Here is a 13,424-nt window from a genome sequence, read left to right as displayed (position 1 = left end):
AGATTTCCTCCAGAGGCGTTCAGCAGTGCTAGAGCATCTTTGGAGGAAGCGGGTGAGTTTTGAGTGCCAGGGTTGGGGAATAATGCTGCGTCGGCGGATAGAAGAGGCCGGGGCAACAGCATCCAGGGCAGTGGTGAGGGAGTGATTGTAGAGAGAGGAGGCCTGGTCGGGACAGGCCAGGGAGGGAAGGGGTGAAAGGAGAGTTTCGAGAGAGGAGGAGAAGGAGGTGGGGTCAAAAGCATCCAGGTTACGTCTAGTGAGGGTGGCTTTGGGCGAGGCAGGAGCAGGGGAGGAGGACAGAGTGAAGGAGAGGAGGTGGTGGTCAGATAGTGGGAAGGGAGAGTTGGAGAAGTCAAAGAGATCAAAGAGATGAGAGAAGACAAGGTCAAGGAAGTGACCAAGACAGTGGGTGGGGGAAGAGGTCCACTGAGTAAGGCCTAGGGAGGAGGAAAGGGCGAGAAGTTTAATGGTGGCGAGGTCAGAACAGTTGTCAATAGGGATATTAAAGTCGCCAAGTATGATGGAGGGAAGGTCAGAGGAAAGGTAGTGGGGGAGCCAGGCAGCAAAGTTAGAGAGGATAGATAGATTTGTGTATTATCCACATTGAGATGATACTGAAATCCAAAGGAGCTTATTAGTTTTCCAAGACAAATGGTGTAGATAGAGAATAGGAACTAGGACTGAGCCTTGTGGTACTCCAACCAGGATAGGACAGTGTCTTGAAGACCTAGGGATTGTAGCGTCTGTATTATGAGAAAGAGATCCCGGATAATTAGAAGAGAGTAATGGCCTTTAGTTTTAGCTGTGATCAGATTATGTAGGCAATTCTTTCGAGAAGTTTGGAGGGGCATGGGAGCTGAGATATGGGGCGGTAATGTGAGAGAAAGTTTGGGTCAGAATTTTGTTTTATAGAATAGGAGTAATCTCTGCATGCTTGATTAGTGATGGAAAGATAACAGTAGAGAGAGAGAGATTACAGATTTTAGTTAGTAGGTCCTTGTCTTATGAGGGTATGGGATCAAGGGGACAGGAGGTAGAGTAGGAAGCTAAGAAGAGAGTAGAAACTTCCTCTTCATTTATGGAATCAACTGAAGAGAGGGTATCAGAGGGTGATGGGAAGGGATTGAGCTGATTGCTAGGTGAGGAAGATGATACCATTTCAAGTATGATAGATGATACCATATATGAAATAATTAAGACAGTTGTCCCCAAACTTTCTCAGTTCAAGGCACCCTTAGGGTCTCCATAATTTGTCCAAGGCACCCCTAAGCAGTGTCGGACTGGGGCATGAAGGGCCCATCGGGGGACTGCAACGCTAGGAGCCCACCAGAGGGGGTGTGGCCAGCCATCAAAGAGGCCTGACCAGACACTACAGGGGGAGTGGTCAGCTAACAAAGGACAGCTAGCACCATAGTGTAGTATATAAAGAATGTAGTGTATATATAAAGAGTACACAGTGTTGACCTGCCCCATAGATTGGGCAGAACAGTCACCAAAAATCGGGATTGTCCCACTAGACCAGGCTTGGCTAAACTGTGGCACTCCAGGTGTTGTGAAAGTACAAGCCCCAGCATGCTTTGCCAATATATAGCAGCTTATTGCTGGACGGGTATGCTGGGACTTGTTGTTTCACAACACCTGGAGTGCCACAGGTTAGCCAAGCCTGCACTAGAACATTTGACAGACTGCCCTACCTGTTCTTGTCACTTTTACCACCTGTGGCTGCTGGTTTCTTTAGTTGCGGCTTGTCTGGATCCTGGAATGTTGAGAGCCCTATTTGGAACAAATAATGGGTACATTTAGAAAATTCCAACTAGCCGGGCATTAAATAAATAGGACCCACAATTAATACTTAGGCCTTTCTCCAGCCACAACATTAAATTAATACTATTCCCATTTAATAAATAAACCTGATACCCTCCCTCCAAACAGCCCCAGCAATAAATTAATAGCATTTATATTTAATACATCCATTTCCCACAACCATTCCCAGCATTAAATAATATTCACATTTAATAGATAGCCCTCCTCCCCACACACAGCCCCACATTCAATTATAGACCAAAACACCTCAGCATTAAATTAAAGGTCCCATCACCCCATCCCTATAGTGTTCTCCGTTCAGCCCCACTCCCTATATTTAGTATAGAACGGCAGCCCACCTATAGTTTAGTATAGTCAGCCCCCCTATGCCACACAGTAGTGCAGTATGGTGATGATGATGATGATAGATATATATATATATATATATCATCATCATCACTATTTATTTATATAGCGCCACTGATTCCGCAGCGCTGTACAGAGAACTCATTCACATCAGTCCCTGCCCCATTGGAGCTTACAGTCTAAATTCCCTAACATACACAGGCAGACAGACAGAGAAAGAGACTAGGGTCAATTTTGATAGCAGCCAATTAACCTATTAGTATGTTTTTGGAGTGTGGGAGGAAACCAGGGCACCCGGAGGAAACCCACGCAAACACAGGGAGAACATACAAACTCCTCACAGATACGGCCATGGTCGGGAATTGAACTCATGACCCCAGCGCTGTGAGGCAGAAGTGCTAACCACTTTGCCACCGTGCTGCCCATAATATATAGGCAATCAGCTGACAGGGGGAGGGGGCAGGTCACATGATCGCAGCTGGGATTGCATTTGAAGCAGCGGGGACGCCGGGGAGGACAGTGGGCTCCCTAGTGCGGACAACGGGTCCCCAGGGGCAGCTCTGCCCACTTTTAAAAGGGTGTGTGGCCGTAAGGCGGCGGGGCCCACCGGTGATTTTTCCGGTGTGTCGGTGGGCCAGTCCGACGCTGCCCCTAAGCCAAGATAATTACCGGGTAGTCTCGTTTTTTAAGTAGTTGGATCAAAATATCGTAAGAATTATTTAAGCCCCTTCACTATATCACAGTGTGCCCCTTGTCTTACCTTTTACCTACCCTTCTTTCTTCCTTTCTGTCTTCTGTGTTCTCCTCGGTCTTGTATCTTCAGGCTCCTCACTGCCTCGCTTTTCACTGAAAATGTCGTCGTTTTCCCCAGTAATACTCTCAGCTGTATCAAATGTGCCGCTCAACGGTAGAAATGTTTTCAGATTCTATACAAAATACACAGAAAACACTGAACTGTATCTAAGTTCATAACTGACTCCACACTCAATTTCACTCCCCACATCCAGTCCCTTGCACATTAATGTCGCCTCCTTCACAACATTGCCAAGATTCACTCTTTCCTCTCCCTGGTTGCCACCAAAACCATCATCCATTCTCTTATTTCCTGCCTTTGATTATTGCAATCTTCTCTCTAGTTGCCTGACAGATGTCTGTGTCCCCTGAGATCTGTGCTGAATGCGGCATCTCACCTAATCTTCTTTCCACAATGTTTCTCTTCCACCTCACTGCAAGACCCTCCATTAGATCACCACTCACTCCAGAATACAATTCAAGATGCTTACCCTTCCTTACATGTATTTTTTTGTTTGTTTATTTTTTGTTGATTGTGCGACTGCAGATTGTGACGTCATATAAAGATGATGAATATGTAATTATTTTTTATATATATATTATATTCTAAAAATTCACATCAAGAAAATGTTTTGGTTGCAGACTTTAGCACATCGAAAAAACTACCCGCTTGTCATTTATCAAACTCCCAGTTGCTCTCCAATATAACTGATAGCTCAAGATAGTGATTCTGTGATGAATGCTGTCCGCCAACACTCCAGGGAGTAAATGTATCAAGCTGAGAGTTTGCGGGCGGGTTTGAAAAGTGGAGATGTTTCCTATAGCAACCAATCAGATTATAGGTATAATTTTGTAGAATGTACTAAATAAATGATAGCTAGAATCTGATTGTTTTTTCAAACCCGCTGGAAAACTCTCAACTTGATACATTTACCCCTAGGACTGTTTCCTCTGTGCACCTCGCACTGAGCAGAATGACTGTGGAATGATGACATTATCCCCAGTTCTGTGAGGTATAAGGGGAAATGCCACCACCCCATTGCATCGCCTGATAACTGGGGTGAGATGATTGGTAGAGCTAGTTACCAGTGTATGGTTCGTAGTGTATAATTGTAGTGGGGATTTCAGAAAGCGGCAATTATACAAATATTATATTAGACAGATTTTTACAAATGTGGACAATGTGTATTATGCTAAGTATTGGATTTGCTTTGGGAGGATAGAGTTCTTGGGACTGCATGTGATTTGTAATGTGGCAACACACACAAAATACAGTCAATGGCTGTCATATTCACTAGTGTATGTAAATAAATATATATAAATATACGTCATGTTACTTATACAAAATCAATGATTGCACTGCTGCTGTCTAAGCTAAATTCACTGAGGTTAATGTATGAATATAAAAAGTAAACAAAAAAAATAAATGGTCAAGCAGTGCATATTGTTGTACTGGTAATTGGGAATATTATCTAACATGGCACAAAAATGTCCAAAATAAAAAAACTTGCTTATATTCTAAACATATAATTATTACATATTAAATCGACATGATGGCATGCTATATCCTATACTGGGTCACTCTGCTTGGAGAAGACAAGTCCTGGTACATATTTAGAGGCACCAGCCTTGTATGTAAGATATATATATATATATATATATATATATATATATATATATATATATAATATAAATATATACCCCCTGAGGAAGTCCGAGTGGCTCATGAACGGCTGGACGAAATGTTTTGTTTGTTTTTGTTTTTTTGTTCTGCTACCTGAATGCTGGTTAAGCTGCTGTTTGGAAATGCTTTTAGATGAAGGAGGAGTACCCTGTATATTGAACCAGTAAATAATCAGATAAGTGTTAGGGACCCCTCCAGTCAACACGTCAAAACCCGGAGTCTGCTCTAAAGTCTGGTGTTCACTGGAGCCCCTAGTGGTGGGGACAGTCTTGGCCGCAGACAACAGAGGGTTTGAGAGATGAGCGCTGACTGGGGAGAACCCAGCTGAGGAGGGTAGAAGCAAAGGCAGAGTGAAATCCAGGCAGGGGTCGAAGGCCGGCAGCAGACATAAAATTTCCAAGCACAATCCGAGGTCAGGGGTCACAGGCAATACAACAGGGTCCAGAAACGAGCCAAGGGTCATACACCGAAGATCAGGTCTAGCGAAAACAATCAAGGAACAGGAACAGGGAGCCTAGCTACACTGGGAGCTATAACTGGCAGTGAGGCTCCGTCCTCACTGCCTTAAGTAGTGAGAGGAACCAATAGGAGCAGAGTGCCAGCGAGACTCCTCCCCACACATAAATCAGAGTGTGAAACACCTATAGTAGTAAGTGGTATTCCACTATCAAAGAACCTCTAACACTGCAACTGAAGGAGATTGCATCTCCCAATATAAACATCCCCGTTAATAAAGAAAAACCCCCACAAGAAAAAACATAGTTTTACCTACTGCGCGCATGCGCCCGGCTGTAGAACAGCTGGCCGGGCACTGCAGCAGTCAGACAGCGTGTCCCGGTTGTTGCCCAGCCAACCGGGGGGGGGGGCGGAAGTGACGTCCTGGTCATCATGGAAACGGCCGGGATGTCCGAGGAAACAGGAAGTGAGTCGCGGCGGCCCGTCGGGGAGCCGCGACTCATAACAAATAAGCAGGATTTCTTTTTATCCATTGTACATTTATTACTTGTATCTTATTAATACATTTATCCAGAACATATTACACCATTTGTTTTCCTTCTTTTATTTGAATATTTATCTTTTGGATCTGGAATCACCACCCGGAAGGAGCTTTAGAATCTCTCCAGAGATACACAGATAAGGCCGATTCATGTTGTGCTCATTGGCATGAGGATAATTCCCATTTGATTTTTGAGCACATTTTGGGATATTAATGCCCTTTTTGTTTACCAATTGAAAACAACAATTACACACCTTTTTGTTCTGTTCTTTCCTCTATACTATATCGATGTGTAAAAGGACCTGTGGTAGCGCCTCACATGCGCACGCTATGCTCTTATTCTGTTCTCAAATACACTCGTTATAAAACTCGCAGTTTTATGCACTTTTCCTTACACAATGTTGCCTTACTCAATCTTTTGACCACACTGAATAACACTTAAGCTTCACAGAATTATTTATCCAATAACCACTGTATCTCAGCAGTACTTCACAGTATATATTCGTTATAAATCACCAATACTCACAACATATGTATGTATTTAAATCAAAGTATTTTACTGTTAACACAGAAAAGCTTGTATTCACAGTTCACACATATATTTAACGTTCAACATAACAGTATATCAATATAAAATTAACCCTAGGTTCACCACCGTTATTCCTTACACTATCCTAGCTTTACATATGTATCCTTGATAAGAATCAGTATTTATAATATTGATTTAACTATCACAGATATCAGACAATAGCTAGACAGTCATATGTATATAAATAGTTAAATCCACATTACAAACACACATATAGCTTTATATGTATATATTATCAATGATACTTATTGAATCCTTGTATCCTGGATCCACTTCTTAGTCTGCAGGGTAGGGAACGTTCTTGTAGTATAGAATCCTTTCCTGTAGCTTAGTGTAGGTTTTTTGTAAATCTTTACGGTAGTGTAGTATAATATGTATATTTTCTGTAGTGTAGTGTATCTATAATATACCTTTTCTGCAGTGTAGTGTGTCCCTAGTGTAGTATAATATGTGTATTTTCTGTAGTGTAGTGTGGCCCTAGTGTAGCGCAGTGTAATGCTCGTTGTGCAGGCAGCAAGAGAATGGGGTAGTCCCGGGTCTGGCTTTTTATAGTTCAGACCCGGAAACTCCCAGCCTCCCTAGCAGCAGCGTGTGTGTGTTCAACAGTACAAAGCAAGTGACCCTCCCAGTGTCCCAACACCCTCCTATGTCTCTGTTTGGTCAGTTTCAGATAACAGCTTTGATACCTGAATTGTGTGTGGGGTTTTACAAACACATGCAAAATAGCTAAAGTTGCCATGTGGCTGGGAGGAGGGGAGATACTTTGAATAATGCATGAAATTGCTTGAGAATCATATCAATAGAGAAGATTCTTCAAAACTATGTCTCAAGTCAGAATGTACTCTAAATAAGACTTTTTGATTATCTCATCTTTCAAGACAGTTCATTCTCTCTTACATTCTTGTTTTCAAATAAGCTGTAATTACATTTATATCATTATTACATGAATTATTTTTTTTAACAGGTGAATTAATGAGTTGAATTTCCTCTAGCAATAGAAGAGGACACCATTAAAAGTACATTCTTTACTGAATATCTGAGTGTTCACCCACAAGTCATATAAACTACAGACGTCGGCTCTTGTAAAGGATTGAGGATTCACACAAGCTATTTTCATTGTCTGAACAGGAGAAGCCTTCTATAGCTTGTTACTCATTAAACACACAATGAGTCTCTTAGGAGAGAGGCCATATCTATGCTCTGAGTGTGATAAAATGTTTAAATGTAAGTCACATCTGGTCATACACCAGAGGAGGCACACAGGCGAGAAGCCATTTTCATGTTCTGAGTGTAGTAAATGTTTTACTACCAATTCAAAATTAATCCTACACAAGAAGATTCACACGGGAGAAAAACCATTTGCATGTTCTGAATGTAGCAAGTGTTTTACACAGAAGCCACACCTTGTTAGACACCAGAGGATTCACACAGGAGAGAAGCCTTATTCTTGTTCTGAATGTAGCAAGTGTTTTAATATTGATATACACCTCATTAGGCATCAAAGGAGTCACACAGGAGAGAAACCATTTGAGTGTTCTGAATGTAGCAAGTGTTTTATGCAAAAGTCCAATCTTATTGTACATCTGAACACTCACACTGGAGTGAAACCGTTTTCATGTTCTGAATGTGATTATTCTGCTATCCAAAAGTCAAGTCTTATTATGCATCAGAAGAGTCACACCGGAGTGAAACCATTTTCGTGTTCTGAATGTGATTATTCTACTATCCGAAACGCAGATCTTGTTAGACATCAGAGAATTCATACAGGTGTGAAACCCTTTATATGTTCTGAATGTAACAAATGCTTTAAACAAAAGGAAACCCTTATTACTCACCAGAGAATTCACACAAACAAGTCACTTGGTTCTGAATAGGATGCATCTCATAAGCAAGTTAACTTGTTTAATTCATGTAATTTTCACAAGGAGATAATCAATTTTCATTTACTGAATGTGGTAACTGTTTTATGTAAAAATCAAAGCCTTTCTAAACTGGCAATGAGGCTGTGGGCATTTTTCCCCTGGGACAGTCTCCCTGTAAGTGAACTTCTGCATACCAACCAAAAATGATGGAGGAGTCCCAAGGAGGGCATGTGGCGTATCAAGCTACTAACGAAGATTGTTAAAAGGTTTTTTAAACTAATAGCACATTTAAAGTGTACCAGTTGCCTATTATCCATCTCTTCCTGGATGTCCCAGCTATGTCTTAAACTGAACATGTCTAAAATGAAAATCATTGTCTCTCCCCATCCAAGGCCATTTCCATTGACAATACTACCCTCTCCTCTGTATTTCAAGTCTGCTGCCTGGGTATCTGTTAGGTTTGCTCACGAATGAATGAGTGAGATCCTGCTTTCTCAACTGGTATTGGCTAGACTTCCCTAGAGGTCTAACAAGATGGAAGGTATTCACCAGGGATTCCCGCAAGGGAATTTGGGCTTCAGTGGCTTCCACCCTGCAGGTCGCGGCCTTCCAGGGAAGTTCCCAGTGAGACAGATGGAGAACAGATCTAAGCAGCATAAGAAACATACAGTTCGGACATCAAATGGTGATAATAGGAATTATCACTTTATTGTAAAAAATAAAAACAAAGTTCAGTGAAGGTTGAGTAAACTGCAAGTGATGGTCACGGCTGTATACAAGAGCGTAGGAACCGTCCGCAAAGTTCAGTAGTGCAGACAGAATACCTAATGAGCATAGTCACAGCAAATACCACTAGAGAGTGGAACATAATACAAAGTTCAATGAAGTTTACTGAAGATGAGCTGATCAGCGGAATCCAGATATGCAACGATGAGCCACAGCTTACCACGGATGTGGAACGAGACAGCAGTAGTCAGCAGTACAGAGTAGATAACGGGCGTTGATCATAGCGATTACCACGGGTAAGTGGAACAGTGCGCAGAGATCAGTGGATTCCAGATACACAGCAGCAATGAACCACAGCTTACCACAGGGATGTGGATCACGGAGGAGGCATCTGAATCAGGCCAGGTGTAGAAGAACCAGCCATGAATAGGTGAAAGGAGGGACCTTATAAAGGGAGGCTGACCAATGGCAGAACTAACACACAAGTGAAGTAATTGCAGGTGCAAACCGTGGCTGACAGCCTGTACTAAGGTTTAAAGTGATAGTGTTTTGAGACTCGGGTGGAGATACCCGGGGAGCAGACTGTGACAGTATAATTTTTTCCTTTGCTCTCTCTCCTTCACCCACTGTATTCAGTCCATCTCCCAATCCTGCCTAGTCCACCATCACAATATCTCCAGAATCATTCCGTTTTCCCTGGAACCTACTAACACTCATCCAATCTCGTACTGTAACTCTCCCCAGTTCCTAAGCTGCCAGTTGATACAATGGCCACCTGTCCTATAAACAACTTCAAACCCTTCACCTACAAAGCCCTAAACAACTCCTCTCCCCCTCCTTTCCACGCACCCTCCTGCCCACTCTGCTTTGTCGATGGCCAGCGCTTTGCCTTGCTTTCCCACTGTTTACTTTTCCCCATTCCTGACTATCTTTTCTCCCGCACTGCTCCCAACCTTTTGAAACCACTCCCACATTCAATTAGACTAGCCACTAGTCTGCAAGGCTACAACTATATCCTATAATCTCCTGTCTTCATCCAAGCCTATCAGCCCTCTTCTTAACTCTACTGCCTCTGTAACCTCCACCTCTGCTCCCCCACTCGGTTTTCACCCTCTGTGTCTGCCCCTCCTCCTTAGAATGTTTGCTCTCGCAAGCAAGGCTCTCTTTCCAAAGTGTGTTATTTTGTGTTTTGTTATTTATGTAAGCTTGCTGTCTTTACTAATGTAATTTAATTGCTTATGTACATATTTTACTTTATATTGCTATTTGTCAAATTTCCTTGTGGCATCTTTTAAATAAACGATAATTATAGTCCATATCACTTTTTTTTCCCCTATCAACCTTATCATTAAATTACTTGGAGATCAGCATGGAGGTCTTAAATGTATCACATTAAACGTATAGGACAAGACCTAATCTCTTGCAGCTCTGAGCTGCTGCAAAACTCCAGTCCTTTGGCAGACTGGAAATGGCCGTGCACCTTCCACGTAGCAAGGAACGCCCCAAAGAGTGTGCCGCATTTCCTTTATCTTGTGCCGCAAAATTAAATCTCAATACAGTGTGCACTGGTGTTCTTACTCCACACTGTAAGGAACACTCTCACTCTGCACAGTCCTTGGCATGTGCAATTTTCTGTAAACACCGCTGCCTTGCTGTGTAAACCCATGCAACTTGGTGGAAAGTAAGTGCACTTGCATAAATTAAGGCAAACGGTTAGCTCAAAGCTGCTTTTGTGCTACACAGTTTTTTTTGCCATTAGTAAGTGACTTACCTATTGTTCTATTTGCATTGAAACCATCAATAAATAATTTATTCTATACATGTCTTTTCATGTGATAAATTAGTATGCTTTATATAGAGTGTATAGAGCAGGATTATAGTTATAATATTTTGCAGGCGGGGATGACCTTTATTTCAAGTGATGTTTATTTTTGTGCGTGGGAAAAGTTTTTCTATTTTTAGATATAGATGTATATAAATTACAGACAGTAATGTTAAAGTGATGGGATGTTGCCTGTGTAGCACTCTGTATAATAATAATAATAATAGTGTTTATGATGAAACAGGACCATCCTGTTAATACAATTTCTGTAGTTACCATTACATTACTGCAGCTGCCTCCATAACACCTGGATCACGTTGCACAGCACCAGTGCTTTCCCTTCAGTAGGGAGGTCGCTGAGGCTCCACAGTTCAATTTTCTATTCTACAGTCGCAAGCCTTTCTTCCCACCACTTTAGGGCCATGTCCTCGCCACCAAACCAGACTCCCAGAATCTTTATGAAATCTGATTTGATTGTGTACGGGAATAAGCTGGGGGATGACAGATGCCACTGACTGAAAAGCATCGCCTTTGACTTCCCGCAGTTGACCTTTGCCCCTGAAGAAGAAAACAGAGTGTGTTTTTGTTGAGGCACTCTACTGACAATAGTATTATCATTAGAGTGCCACAGACACCCATTTGAATAAAGATCAATCCACGACCCCTAATAAACCAATCTTTGTCAAATAATAATTGTCTCTGGTATTATATCTTGCTATTTTTTTTAATTGTGGATTTTTTTCCGCTTACAAAGTGTATCCAGTTATATATATACCGGAACTATATATATGTGGGAAGTATCCCTATTGTCACAGTTGTGAGAGCATTTCTAGGTTCTCAATGATGATGGTAATAATGATATGTGAAGGAGTTAAAAATCTTGGTATTTGCCTTAAAAATACATTCAGTGTAATCACCAGCTCCAGCCTTGAACTATCTCAAAGACCCAGGATGGAGGCCTAGGACATGGGATAATGGATGATGAGGACATTGGGAGTACTGGCTCCAGTGAAAGTTGATAAGAACCCATAAAAGTGACATGAATAGAACTAACTAGCTTTGTCAGAAGATTTATATTTACTCAGGAAAATATCAATCATGTGTTTCTATCCTATAACCAGATCAAACGTTTTTTCATGTATAAATGTATGCCAGAAATAAACGAGCACAGTTCAGTATACATCTTGACATTGGCATGTCTGTGTCTTGATTACTGATCTCCTGGTTAACCAGCATCTTATCTCACTGATATCTGAAGGGACTTGATAAAGGAGAGGTAAAATTACCCTAACACAGTTATTTAAAAATCCCCATATACTAATAAGATTCTCTCAGAATCCAAAATCATACACTCAAGTCCATAAATATTGGGACATCGACACAATTCTCATATTTTGGGCTCTATACACCACCACAAGGGATTTGAAATGAAACAGGATTTGAAATGAAACAAACAAGATGTACTTTAACTGCAGACTTTCAGCTTTAATTTGAGGGTACTTACATCCAAATCAAGTGAACGGTGTAGGAATTACAACGGTTTCTATATGTGCCTCCCACTTTTTAAGGGACCAAAAGTAATGGGACAATCGACTCAAAAGCTGTTTCATGGACATGTGTGGGCTATTCCCTCGTTATTTCATCAATTAAGCAGGTAAAGGGCATTTGGAATCTGTTGCTGTCGACTCTCAATATAAGATCCAAAGAGCTGTCACTAACACTGAAGCAAGCGATCATTAGGCTGAAAAATCAAAACAAACCCATCGGAGAGATAGCAAAAACATTAGGTGTGGCCAAATCAACTGTTTGGAACATTCTTAAAAAGAAAGAACGCACCGGAGAGCTTAGCAACACCAGAAGACCACAGAAAACAACTGGTGGATGACAGAAGAATTTTTTCTCTGGTGAAGAAAAACCCCTTCACAACAGTTGGCCAAATCAAGAACACTCTCCAGGAGGTAGGTGTATGTGTCAAAGTCAACAATCAAGAGAAGACTTCACAAGAGTGAATATAGAGGGTTCACCACAAGATGTAAATCATTTGTGAGCCAAAAAAACAGGAAGAGCAGATTAGAGTTTGCCAAACAACATCTAAAAAAGCCATTACAGTTCTGGAACAACATTCTATGGACAGAGGAGACAAAGATTAACTTGTAGCAGAGTGATGGGAAGAGAAGAGTATGGAGAAGGATAGGAACTGCTCATGATCCAAAACATACCACCTCATCAGTGAAGCATGGTGGTGGTAGTGTCATGGCGTGGGCATGTGTGGCTGCCAATGGAACTGTTTCCCTTGTATTTATTGATGTGACTGCTGACAAAAGCAGCAGGATGAATTCTGAAGTGTTTCGAGCAATATCTGCTCATATTCAGTCAAATGCTTCAGAACTCATTGGATGGCGCTTCACAGTGCAGATGGACAATGACCCGAAGCATACTGCAAAAGCAAGCAAAGAGTTTTTTAAGGCTAACAAGTGGAATATTATGCAATGGCCAAGTCAATCACCTGACCTGAATCTGATTTAGCATGCATTTCACTTAATGAAGACAAAACTGAAGGGAAAATGCCCCAAGAACAAGCAGGAACTGAAGACATTTGCAGTAGAGGCCTGGCAGAGCATCACCAGGGATGAAACCCAGCGTCTGGTGATGTCTATGCGTTCCAGACTTCAGGCTGTAATTGACTGCAAAGCATTTGCAACAAAGTGTTAAAAAGTGAAAGTTTGATGTAGGATTGTTTAGTTTGTCCCATTACTTTGGGTCCCTTAAAAAGTGGGAGGCAC

General features: G+C 41.7%; 1 pseudogene; it reads left to right on the top strand.

Moving 5' to 3' along the window:
• Window positions 1-13,424, top strand: part of LOC142151193 (uncharacterized) — a 227,882-nt pseudogene that overhangs the window by 113,346 nt on the left and 101,112 nt on the right.

The sequence above is a fragment of the Mixophyes fleayi genome, chromosome 4 (genome assembly GCF_038048845.1).
Source record: "Mixophyes fleayi isolate aMixFle1 chromosome 4, aMixFle1.hap1, whole genome shotgun sequence".
NCBI classification, from domain to species: Eukaryota; Metazoa; Chordata; class Amphibia; order Anura; family Limnodynastidae; genus Mixophyes; species Mixophyes fleayi.
This window is presented reverse-complemented; position numbering and strand designations above follow the sequence as displayed.